Source organism: Aythya ferina (assembly GCF_964211825.1).
Source record: "Aythya ferina genome assembly, chromosome: 3".
NCBI classification, from domain to species: domain Eukaryota; kingdom Metazoa; phylum Chordata; class Aves; order Anseriformes; family Anatidae; genus Aythya; species Aythya ferina.
This window is the reverse complement of record NC_140298.1, coordinates 75,351,658-75,364,751: the sequence shown is the minus strand read 5'-3', so window position 1 is coordinate 75,364,751 and position 13,094 is coordinate 75,351,658. Positions and strand designations below refer to the sequence as shown.

The window sequence follows — 13,094 nt, the reverse complement described above, 5'->3', positions numbered from 1 at the left end:
GCCAGCTTTGACTCATTGCTTCAACACGTTCTCACTGAGCGAGGGAAGGTGAAGTTTTTCCAACAGCACCACTGGGGACAAGGAGAGCCAAGCACAGCAGTGACAACTCTGAGAGCACGAGGCACAAGAATGGCCTCAGAAAATCACTAAGGGTGCAAGGGGAAGCTTTCAGAAAGGAGGAGATTCTGGGACAATGGTGGTCTGTGGGCTTGAGTTGCCTAACCCATCACAGCAGCCTGACAGGTGACCACTGGGGGCACCTTCTTTCTCTCAGACCCCCTTGCATTACGCGGGACACAGGATGAGCCTTGTTTGCCTGAACAAGTGGAAACTCTCAGCCTTATTTAGTAAACACTACTCTGTTAATTGTTAATTAGGCCTAAATTACTAGGTTCATCATGAGTTTATTCACTGTGGTTGATCTCAATGATTTTGCGAGTTCACTTTCCTTCTGAGGTGCAAAGAAAAAGAGCTGGATAGTCAGGTCTTACTGCTGGAAGGCTGACACATAGCGACATTAATTGGAGAGCTCAGTCAGAGAGGTGTAGGAGGTGACATTTCAGAGCAATACACACCGCTCCCATGTCCAGAGCACAGCTCATCCCCATCAGGTTGGCAGCTGCAAGTCCTCAGCACTTCTCCAGTCAAGCTCTGGGGTCTCAAGCTTTGCAGTTAAGGCTTAGCTATGAAAGGTTTGTCTTCAGAGACTTGTCTTTACTTAATTGAGAGTGTCAGATAAGCTATAAACATTGCAAAAGACAAGGCTGCCAACCCTACCTGGAGCACAAGTCCCCTTTTGCATCCACGATGGAGAGATCTTATTCCTTCAGCACTGTAAGATCTGTGCTTGTAGAGCCTATACTTATTTATTTGTTTTTAATTCTACCCAAAACATTAGATATTTCCTTTCCAACTTCCTCTCAAGAAGAGGACGAGACTCATCCTTTAGGTTTTCTTTTACTATCAGTTTCAGCATATAAGGGCAAAAATTCCAAGCCAAGTTTTCTCTAGTCTAGAGGTCAGTCAGTGGGAGAGCTTTTCTACCTGCAAGGGAAAAGCATGAATCCAAATGACAGGCAAACAGATATGGAGTGAAAAAGAGCTTGGCCTTGTGAAAGAGAGAGAGGTAAGGCGGTTTGGGTACATCAGAAACACGAAGATGCACAGTTTATATGTGCCATGATTCTTTCAAAGAGTGTTCTCAGAACTCCTTTTGTAAAGTACAGTGTTCTTCTTGTGCTGAATTATTTGGGTCTTTTCTAACCTAAAGTCCTAGCCTGAAGTTATTTCTCCATGCAAGCAGATGTTATTTTAATTTTACAGTTTTAGGGGAAAAAAAAAAAAAAAAAAAAAGAAAAAGCCAATACATGTGAAGTGGTATTTCACCTCATTTCAAGGCCTACTGTTGGAAATAGTTTGGGAAATGCTCTAATTCTGAATGCTGTGAAGCCTCTTGTATTTTGACACCCACATGTAGCTCTTCTGGCCTACAAAATAAGCCAGAAATGGAAAATAGCTCATTCTAAACGTCAGTCATATTTAATGCTGAAAATAAAACATGTAGACAACCTTATAATTCTTATAAATAATGATTCTACAGTCCGGGGCAATAAATGTGAGAACTATGGTTTATGATAATGTATTCCGCAGTGACAGTAGAAAAATAGGTCATCATTTTGAAAAGGAGGGAAGATATCTATCATGTTGAACACACCAATACGAAATTCAAAGTAGTTTCAGGGGGAGAACAAGGCAGTCAGTCCATGGCATTGTTCTCCTGACTCTCCATGTCCCCAAACACAACATGTGTATCAAGAGCTTGTCGTGACCACTGTGCGGGGAGGGCAGCCACAAGTATGAATCCCAAGGCCTGTCATATTTTGTGTTAGGAGATATCTATATATCTGCATCCCAGAACATTGATCTGGATGGCATTCACCAAAGGATGAGGGGAGGGGAGGGGAGGGGAGGAGTATGGTGTGAGGGAAGGCTCATTTCCACTGAACTTGGGCAGGATGCTGAGCCTGTGTTTTAATACATATTTGACACAAATCCTCTCTCAGCCAGCCAAAGGCAAAGGTTCCTTCATTTAATTGGTCTTCCAACCTGTCAGTGTTTGATTTACTTTATTCTGATACTTTTAATTTTTCAGTCCTAATTGATTCATATGTCTTATCCCCCTTATCAGTAAGTTACAAAAGAGGAATTCACTGAATCTCACTTTATTTTGTCTTTGTTCTGCCTTTTTGCCCACCACACTTTCTTTAGCAGCTGCTTTTAACAGAGAAAAATCTGCTCAGACTTTTCTTCCTCTCAGTCTTGTTTATCTTTGCCCAGTGTTCCTGAAAGCACACTGCTTATTCAGTATCTCAGGAACAGACTGCTTCTGCAGACTGATCTCTACATCAGCTCCCACTAATTGGCCTCCAGCAGCCAGTTCAGTGGAAGTCTTGCATCTGAACACTAATTTTGGAATAAAAAGGTTAATGGCAAAGTCAACCAAGGCCCATTTGTTACAAAAATAAGTAAACTGATTTGACTTTATTTGACTTTGCATCAAATAGATGCCTATAAAAAGGCCAATAATAAATGTGCATCCTAAAAATAGTTCCAGAAGCATTGAAAATTTATTTTCTGATGAGGAAAGAAGGGCCTCAGCTCACCGGTAGTGGATATATAGAGCCTGGTTGTCTTGGGCAATACTTTGGGTTTTCTTTGCACATAGGCTTGAGAAAAGAGTGCTTCCAGAGGGAAGCAGACACTTTTTGTTCTGCAATAGCAGTGTCTGCTCTTCCTTTTGCAATGAAATAACAGACGTCTGTATCATTCACCCCATTAGTTTCTTCCGCATAGAGATATATATTACGAGCCTGAAGGTATTCTTGCAGAGCTGACCTGGCAGAAATTTTCAGTGAAAAAATTTTATAGAGGTAATGTTGCTGAAAAGAAAGATCTGTCACACTGTGGGATCATGGTGTGCTTGAATCATGGTCTTGTTTTCCCTTCACATTTGTAGACAGACACAAGGCTTAATACAGAAAAAATAGTTCCTGGATTTTTTTTTGTTGTTGTTGTTGTTGTTGTTGTTGTTGGTTTTTTTTTTTTTTTTTTAACAACAAACAGTGTTATTGGTTTGATTCATATTGTAAGCTTTTTTATTTTATTTTATTTTATTTTATTTTTCCAATTTTTAAGCAAAGGCTACTATGGGAAATAAATATTTACCTGATGACCAGATGAAGCAGACTTTTCCAGTCTTCAGTTACTGGTAGGATGGGAACAGCTCACAGTTCTCTTTGACCATGAAGGTTCCCATCTCACCTAAAGGTAGGAGTCAATGTGTGTGTGTCACAGGAGACCTACAGATTTCATTGACTATTGTGGAGCTTGAAACTTCTTGAAATCTGGAGCATTTACAATGATGAAGCTGTACCATCCCCACCACCCTAAGAAAATGAGAGATTTTCTTAGAAAATACCTTAGAAAGGAAAGACATCCAATTTTTGGACATTATAGATGTGCATCCCAATGCACCAGGAGAGGAGGGAATTGTCTGGAGAGTTCAAGACCCAGCAGAAAGGGCAGAAGAAAGGCTTCCTGTACACTGTGGTTTCCCACGCTGTGATTTTTTCCTGCTAATGGCGGAGATAAGACACTTATAGAAAGGCTTTGACTTTACATAGTGTAATGCATGCAACACCTCTCTGCAAAAAAAGGGCCTTCAAAGAGAGGGGCTTCAGGTTTCAGTTGTCAGAATTACCAGGAATCCTGTTTTCATTTAATTCGTCTTCTAAACAGAGGGGCAAGTGAGACCCTGGAGTACAGTGTAAATATATATACACATATATGTTTATATTTGGTATATATTAAAAAACATAACAAAGAGTTATTTGTATTCCTGAGGAGAGAGGAAAGGAGAAAAATAAAAAAGGTCTCCAGCATAAAGTGCAATTTTGAGTGTTTTCTACCCAAACAACACTAAATGCTCAGAATCATCTCTCTCACCCCATTCATTAAAGCAGCCTCTCTTCCTCACCTACTTCCAGAAGTATGTGTGTGGCTTGGCTCAGCTTGGATTTTAATTCTTGGCATCTACCTTTGAAGTGTCCTAGTAAAAGTGAGAAAGAAGCCCTCGACTCCCCTATGCCCAGGACACCGCCTGAAGGTTTTCCAGCAGGAGCTGGTGAGCAGCCCCTCCCCAGCATGCCAGTTCACAGCAGCAGCCCTCTCAGATGTCCTTGCCACCCGCCCTTATGTACCTTCATGCACCCCACAGTGTTGTCTGAAAGGGCTCCAAGGAGGAAAACAGGCAGGTGTACCGGTCTTTCATAATGGGAAATCCCAAAGGAGGAAGGAGACGGAGGAAAGAAGTCCTGCAGGGCAGACTTCTCAAAGACTTCTGTGTTCTTCCAGTCTAGCAGGGGGAAGGAAACTGAGCTGAAGTCAGTCTGGGAATTTACTGACCCCAGGCAGTAACAGCAGTCAATCTGGCATTATGTTTATATATATATATATAGTGTTTTTCACAGCTACAAAATGAATGCTTTCAAATTTCTTAGGAGCTGGCCTTCAGATATTCTCTAGCAGAAAAACTCACTCTGACTTCTATTAGCTCAGCTTTAATCTATTTAAAAGCTAAGCTAAAGAAAGATTCTCTTAAACAATATACATAACATGTGGATGCCAGAACAGTATCTTAAAAAAATAAATGTTTGCTGCTTTACATTAACGTTGTGACAGTTGGGTAGGGATGTCTATGTTTAAGTGCAGAGCAACGCTGCTGAAATGCGATATAAAAATCTGACTGGCTTCCATGGAAGATGTTATCTTTGCCAAAAGAGCTTAACATAGAAATGCCTCATATATTTCTTTCAAAAGTTATCCTAAAAGGCTCTGTGGTGGACCTGAACACGACTGCTAAGGAAAGACGCTAATAATTTTGACTTCAACAGCTTCCTCATGGGTATCCTGTAGTTTGACTAATCATGCCTCCAGGGATCTTGGTGTGGCTGTATGGATTTCCCACACAATATATGGGTATTGACTTTTATTTTATTTATTTATTTTTTCAGGGTGTGGATGGCTTTAGTTGTTAATCTCTGCAGATTCCGACTGACCTCTCATCCATGCGTGGTTCTCTTCCTTATAGCTGGTTCAGCCTGCCTCCCCTATCCGCCCTTTTGCAGCAACTGGAAGATTTCTAAAGGTATTTGGGAGAGTTTTGCTGGCAGGTCCAGTCCCAAGAAAACAAGAATCTCCCCTTGTTTCCCTGATGGTTTTTTGTTTGTTTGTGTGTTAGCATTTTTGTTTGTTAGTCTGTTTGCTTTGCTTTTCCCAGGGAAGGCAGCTTTCTGACCACTGAGAAAAATAAGAGTGGGGGGTCTTTTGTGCATAGTGAACAAAATACTACAGCTAAAGGAAATGTAATTCCTGTGACTGCAACTGGTATCTTCTTGTTTTGCACCTTCCTCTCCTTCTCTCTCAAACCCATTTCCTCACGCCGGCTGCCTGCGGGGGAGACCCTGGAGCTCCATCTTCTGGTCAGCCTGAGACGAAGCTGCTGGGCCCGGCTTGGGCCCCAGGAGACCTGGAGGATGGCCACGGCAGGTTTCTGGCAGCCCCTGGCTTTGTGGGCAGGATGGCAGCCCCTGGAACCCCTGCAGGGTAAATGATGGGCCCAGGCTGCCAGCTTAAAAAATAAAAATATTTTTTTAAAAAACACCTTGCCCTCCCTTTTCCCAGGGAAAACCGAAGCTTCTGCAAGGCATTTGAAAAATACAGCTACAGCTACCAGGCAGATAAGACTTCAGCAAGAAGCCCTTTTAATTATTTTGCTGCTGGCGGTGATGCCATGGGTGGGTGGGGTACTTGCAAACCCATTGCTGGGAGCCTGACAGTCGGCATGAGCAGGTTTCCCCAAGCCGAGGAGAAGCACACATAAATATCTTTAATTGTGCTTCCAAGCCTGCTGGATGTTGTCTGTGCTTTGGATTCTCTGAGGTGCGGGTGATTTAAGCATGCCTGGCCAGCACTGACAAGCTGTTTCTCTTTGTTGCAGGAGAAGCCGAAACACTTCAGGCTGGAGTTTCACCTTGATCTCCCGTACTCAGCAACCCAACTTTCTGTTTGGATTTCAAAGCCACGGCATTAATTATTTCTTCTGGACCACTTCTCCAAGGCCAGGGTAAATGCAGCCAGCATTGGCAAGTAAGCTAGAGGGAAGGAGGTGACCTCAATGCAATTAAAGGAAATATGGATCCCAAATTCCAGTGAATCCTAGAAAAGTTTAAGTTACTCGGTAGGCCACGTAATCCAACCTCATGTTCAAACCAGAGCCAACTCCAAAGCTGCATTGCAGTCCCAAGGTAGCTCCAGCTGAGTGTTGAACATCTCCAGGGTTGGAGACGCCCTGTCTCGCCCAGGCTCCAGTTCCAGCACGAGACCCTCTCACTGAGGTGTCTGGTGCGGGGTTGAAAGTTTCTCTGATGTAGCCTGTGACTGTCACCTCGGACCCTTTCCCTGTACATCTCTGAGAAGTCTGCCTCTGGCTTCTCTACTGCCCACCATCAATTTGCTGGTGAAGTTCAGAAAGCAATTCTTCCTTCAAATGTAAGGGATGGCACCAGAGGAGTTGCAGTAGCTAGGGTAACGATTGTATCATCAACGTACTTTTTTTTTTTTTCTTTATGTAGAAAATAACTCCGCTTCCACTCACCAGCCTGGGAGGACTAAAACTCATCCACATAGCATGCTGACCTTGATCTGGGTCTAGAAAAATCTCTTGCACTGCTGTGACTTGAGCACTTCAGATACTTACCAGGCTGACCTGCAGGAGAAATTAGGGTGCAAATGGGAGCCCCTGCTTATAATGCATTTAATTTACAATAGGTGCACACAGTATTTATATCGGGGATATTATTCTGATTTAACGTGATCAAGTTATCTTACGTCAAGTATTTGCAGAAACAGAAGTTAAATATCTGCAATTATGTCTGAAGGCCAAATGATGGGAGGCTTTTGCAAAGAATTCATGAACTGTGTTTGTGCAAAAATCTAGTACTGAACAAGTGCTGGACATGTTCAAAAATTTGACCTGTGTGGACACTATACCACAAGATTTTCCTTTCAAAGAAGGGAAGAAAAAGAAAAAAGGGAAACAGGTCTTTACAAACACCATCATACCTCGAAGTTGTCAGGAAGCTATTGAAAGCTCTAGGTCCTAACAAGACACACAACAACAAGTTCATCCAGGAACTGAGACACAACGCCCATTCTCTCTTTTTTGTTAACAAGATACAAGGAGTAGACTTTCCTTCCTCCTAATTTTCAACAACAAATCAGAAGCAGCTAAGCTGGTCAAGTTTCACCAAAACACATCCTGGTTTAACAAACCATTTCTTTAATGCTCGGCCTCTCGTATAGCAAACTGAAAATATAACATGCCTGAGCAGCTGAGCAGAAAAAGTGGAGCAACCTTTCTAGACCCATTTGAAAAGTAGGTCTGTGTCCTGCAGAAATTTTGTCTTTTGTCTATTTTGCTCAGCATTGAAGGAAGTGTATGTGAGTGGCCCCAGCATAGGGTATGACCTGTAAGCACAGCCTTGCTGTGGATGTTATTAATAAAATGTTCTAATTTTCCCAGCACCCTCAGGACTATGGGATGGCTAAGGTCTGGCCAAAACATTGCTTAAAGGAGAGGATGGGAGCACTCTTCTCCTTTTCTTGAGATACTTACCAAAGGGTGAAGTCATCAGTCCTACATGTAGCTGCACAGAAAGATTAAACTCCTTAACTAAATTAATTGGAGGCTCCCAATTGAACCAGAAGTTTTCTTTTTCCTTCTCAAAGGCTCACAGTTGCTCAACAGGCTGGAGAGCACCAATAAGCCACAGGTTGCTGGGTGCAATGGGGAGATGTGGGGAGATGGGGATGGCCTTCTTCTGCCTCCCCAGATGGAGCCATGGCTCCGGCTCCAGCTCCTGGCATCAGGAGGGGCACCCAGCCAGGTGAAGGGCTTGTCACCACTCTGCTCAGGGGTCTCCTCTCTGCTACATCTACGCTGACACTCAGGTCTTGCCACAAAAACCAGAATTCTCATCTCTCCTTCTATTAGTTCCCTGTAATCCACAGGACGTAAAATATATTTTTCCTCCTTTCTGCTTTGCTTGTTCTTGTATTAAATTAAAGTTAAAAAATCACATGCTTGCTATTCCATATGTTATTTAAAACATAAAAATTTTCAATCAAGTTTGTATATCGTAAGTAAATTTGAAAAACAGCATGCCTTACTTGAAATCCCATTTCTGGGACTTTCAAAAGCAATACCAGCAGTTTCCGTTACAATTCTTTTAATTATTTTTTGCTTTGATTAAGACAAATATATTTCCCAGAGTTATATATTTGCACAAAAAATACAAAACATAGGAAGATCCTATATCAACAAAATACACAAGCTTTGCAAATTACCCAGACTGCAAATATTTATCACTTGAACATCTGTCAGAGCTGTACTCCCCGGAGACATTTCTACCAAATTTTTACTCAAAGTAGATGGAAAGTGAGAAAGAGAGCTTAGGGGCAAAATTATACAGTGTGAGAAATAAAATCTGAGCAGGTGCCTAAAGTACACGGGTATTAATTTTGTCCGCTAGTCTTTGCTAAATAGTGCTCAAGGTTTCCTCTGTTTTTTAAGCTTTGTTCCTCTGTTGCCTCAATTCAAGAGGTTCAAGTGGGAAGGGATGCTGGCTATTTCCGAACATAATTTCAAACAGAGCTGAAACCGACATTTTATTTCGGTGGAGCCCAGATAACAGACAAGCGTAATATTACTTTTTATATGAAAAATTCCTCCTCTTATCACAACTTGAGAAGGCGTGAGTATGCCTGGGAAGCAGCTGCTGGAGGAGCCGGTCTGTATCCACTCCTTACGACTCTCCACCCCAAGAGATTCATCTGACACCTGGCTGGCATCCACCTCTTGCACAAACTTTAGCTGTGGTCCCTAAAGGTAAAATGGAAATCGAGTAACAAGTTTCCACCCCCCGTGGTAAGAACTCTCAGCTGACCAACATACTCAGAAAGCCTCCTGGATGCTGCCCCCTCCACCAGCTGCAGCTCGAGATGCTCCTCCAGCTCTCGGGGGCCAGAGCATGTAAGCACCATATGCCAGGTCTTCTGAGACAAACGTGTGTAATAGGCTTAGGGAGATTTCTCAGTTCTGCTGTAATAAGAAGCTAAGGGTGGCTGCCTGGGGTCAGACCCAAGGCAGCTCAGGGGGGTGTCTCGGACATGGTTGGGACAGCCAGAGACCCGTGTGTATGGTGTTCTCCTGGCCCCCGCTCCTATCCAGCCCCTGAGTTACGTGTGTTTGCTCTGCCTTCAGCAGATCTCAGTGGGTTTTCTTCTCTGATATTTCCTTCCTCAGACTCGGCACTGTTAGTTATCTTTGCATAACTGGCATAGGAAACTGCTGCTCACCAACCACCCAGCACAGGGCCAAGGCATGGCTGTAAAAGCAGAGGGAGTGACCTGAGTGCCAACAGCTGTTTGTCTGTCTGTTTGCTTTCCTAAGGCATCATTTTGAAAGGTGAAAGCCGGTCTGAGACAGGAGAAGCTTTTCCAGCAGGAACACATGGCCGCTTTGCACAGCTTTCTTTCTCCATGGGAAGAATACTTCCCAATTTCTGACTTTCTGTTTACAATCAGGGTATCCATCCCTAACCAAAGCAGAGGTCTCCATCTGCCTTTATTCCCACAGCAGCTCTTTGATTTTATGACAGTGTCAATATACCATGTTAAAACCCCAAGGTTATAAACAGGACTATCCATCATTTCCCAGACTTCCTTGTAGACCTTGTAGCACATTCTCCATAGCTTTGAAATTTGATATATTTATGGAATATTTTTTTCCTTGTATTTCACTACAGCCTCTAGGAGAAGGGGAGCTGCCCAAAGCACCCTGACGCTGATGGTTTCATCTTTGCTGTTGGTCTGGGCAGCTTCTAGGTACTGAGGGCAACCAAGGCTCTACGCTGAATTCTGAAAAGCAGTCGTTGGCTGTCCCCAAAAGGCCTGAGTTTCTGCAGGAAGAGGCTCAGCACTTTTTTAAAAAATCACATTTATTTCAGGCTGGGTCCCTGAGAGCATGAGTATGCCTTGGCAGCTCATTTTTGCAAGTGAGGGTTTTTTGGATGCCAGCTCAGCATTGCGCTTGATGTAAAAAATAGTACGATGCCTTACTCATGGAAAGACGTTGCACCCTTTTTTTCCTATTTATTTATTTATTAGGACGTGGGGGTACTTGATCTGCAGCTTCTGTGTGGCCAGAAAAAAATTAATTCCTTTCTTGTTTAGATTTCTGACCTACCTCCAAACTTAACACCTTGCTAAACCCATCCCCACTCACAACCATTTGTTGATAAAAAATATGTAACTGAGCTGTTTGCTTTGAACCTGCTCTTTCTATATTTTTTCTCTTTAATATTACTAACTTTCAGGTTTTTTGCATGCTTGCAGATTCTGCAGCACAGAATGTCCTCCTGTCGTCCTTGCTTGTGATGTTCAAAACCTGCTCCATCCCTTTGCAAGTGACTTTCTTCCATCGGCCTGCAAACAACAAAAGAGGCTTTAAAGATAAAAGAGAGAGGAAGCCAGCTTCTCTTTTTAATAGCCTGGGGACAGGACACCATCCCCTCGCGCAGGAGAGTTTGACTGCAGAAGCCTGGAGATGATTGAATTGAGCTCACACAGATAATGTCTTGTTCCCACAGGACAGCCCCAGGTGGACTTTCAGCACTAGCCTGCGCTAAAGCAGACATAAAAAACCTCAAACACGATCTGGAATCGATATGATATTATTCTTCCCTTCTTTTGCTTCCCACTTCGCTGTTGTCAGCCTGGCAGCGCAGTGACCTTCGCAGTCACCTCTGCAGAGATCCCGCTCCCCCCTGGGCAGCAGCGGATGCTCCCCCTGGGCCAGGCAGCATAAGCCTCACATCTGAAGGTTTGTGTCTCCTGCTTCATGCTGTTTCTGGCTGAAGGTGGAATAGCCAGAATCGTGTGCATTAAAAAATGGTACAGGTTTAAACTGGAGGGTGACATTTTGAATGTTTTTTTTGTTGTTGTTGTTGTTTTTTTTTTTTTTTTTTTTTTTTTCCTCAGTGTGCCTGCAGCTCAATTTGTTTCCAACAACCATCCTAAAATTTCCTCTTTCTAGAGGGGTGCTGGTGCCCCCTAGGTTCATATTCATTTCTTCAGCCTGAGCACATATTTCTTCACAAATGTTCTTTCTTAAAATCCCAGAAGTTCACTCAACACACGATGTCCTCTAACATTCTGAAGCCAATATTCAAAGCAATTTTCTAAAAAAAAAAAAAATCACCTTTATGCAACAATCTACTCTTTGGCTCTTTAGAAGTAATCTTCTTAGATTGATAATTTAATTTATTAAAGAACATGTTATTACATTGTCTAGGAACATTGCAGTTCTGCATCAATAAAACTGCAGCCTATTCTTCATGGGGAGAACAAGGCAAGTCTTCTGAAAATAAACAAATAAACTTTTTTTTTTTTTTGAAAGTATTGTTCTAAGTAATTCAGAGCAACAGTGATTATTCAGCACTTGTATACAGAGGAAATTGAAGGTGCAGGATGATAACAATCCTCTTGCAGTTTTAATTTCCTGCATAAAAATAAACTGTGTACAGATTAGGGAGATCAGACAACATTCAATAGATTCCTGATTCAAGAGGTGTAATGATCACAATAAGCTGACATGAGGCCCTGAAGAGTAGGAATGTGAACAACTTAAGGTCAGAATAATGTGATGATAGATCAGGACATCATGGGCCTGTTGTCAGATGACACGTTCTGGCCATGGAGATGTGTGTTAGCTGAGCCTGCTGGTAGTACCATGGTAAAAATGAGTAACAGTAGGTTATGTCTCCCCTTCACTGAGTTAATGATAAAGTTGGTGTTGTCTGGTGGTAGATGTCTTACTGTAAGAGCTGTGACCCATGCTTTCCAGTTGCTAGCTACTTCAGAGCTGTACTTGAAGGCGGAATTGATCCCTCCACATTGGCTGGCAAAAAAGCTAAAGACTTGAGGAGGAGCCATTCTCTTCAAACACAGCAAGAGATGATCTTTCAGGATACGGTAACTTTACCCTTGCAGGTTTCCCAAACATGCCCTCTTTTTTCCTTCTCAAAACTTTGTCCAAGCAGAACTAGGGCATCTCTAATGACTGTTTTCTGTCTGGCAGCACCAGCACTTGCCAGGAACATGGGGCTCATTGCCCCTGGGCATGGGCTGTGCCTGGAGAGGTGCTGGAGGGGAAAGTGGCAGCCTGAGGCCATCAGGCAGTTCGCTTTGGTCCTGTTAACACTGCAGATGCACTGTGAAGAAACAACTCCAGATGCAAAAGCAAGACAACATTTTTCTTATTTTGACTGCATACATATGTTTAATACGCTACAGGTATTGATGGTGAAGGAGATTTTGCCCTTAAGATGGTGAAACAGGCAAACAATTAACGAGTCAAGTGTTGCAAGGAGCGGGTCCATTTCTGTTTGTTGTTCCAAGGTCTGGGACCAGATTCCTGGCATTGCTAGGTGCCTAAAGATGCAGAGGCCTGTTACTGAACACAAGGGGAATGAATCAACACCAAGGTGATTTGAAATTCTGATCCGAATGATCATGGCTACATCGGCAAGTTCCTAGAAACTGGAAAAGGTGGGTAGATCCTCAGCTCATAAACAGCAACACAGCGTGCAGCAGTGAGTATGGTAGCTCAGATAGGTTTTGGCATAGCCCATGAAGTGGGTGAGCTTTGCTTAAATGGCATTATGCTTTTCTAAGGCAAGGCAAAAGAAAATAAAAAACTAAGATCTCCAGATGTACAGTTGTACTACATTTCCAGGGCTTTTTAAAATGCAATAAGAAAATCTTGAAATCATGTAAAGAAAGGTGCTGCTAAAACTCAATACAAAACAATTTTTCTGTTGTGGTCACTGCATGTTTTGGAGCATGGCACGTCATCAGTATTGGCTATCTACCATGTTTTCTGAAAAAGTGGTGTGGGGTATCTGTGCTCAGCA

The 13,094-nt window shown here is 42.7% G+C and overlaps 2 long non-coding RNA genes across 2 annotated transcripts; both read left to right on the top strand.

Moving 5' to 3' along the window:
* The first annotated feature begins 1,018 nt into the window (after nt 1-1,018).
* LOC311433231 lies at nt 1,019-5,200 on the top strand. Its single transcript, XR_014690631.1, has 4 exons — nt 1,019-1,126; nt 3,196-3,327; nt 4,047-4,183; nt 5,073-5,200. It is a non-coding gene; the product is annotated as an uncharacterized lncRNA (long non-coding RNA).
* A 245-nt stretch (nt 5,201-5,445) lies between these two features.
* On the top strand, nt 5,446-7,830 carry LOC311433230. The gene is made up of 3 exons (XR_014690630.1): nt 5,446-5,664; nt 6,059-6,184; nt 6,693-7,830. It is a non-coding gene; the product is annotated as an uncharacterized lncRNA (long non-coding RNA).
* Nucleotides 7,831-13,094: the final 5,264 nt, after the last annotated feature.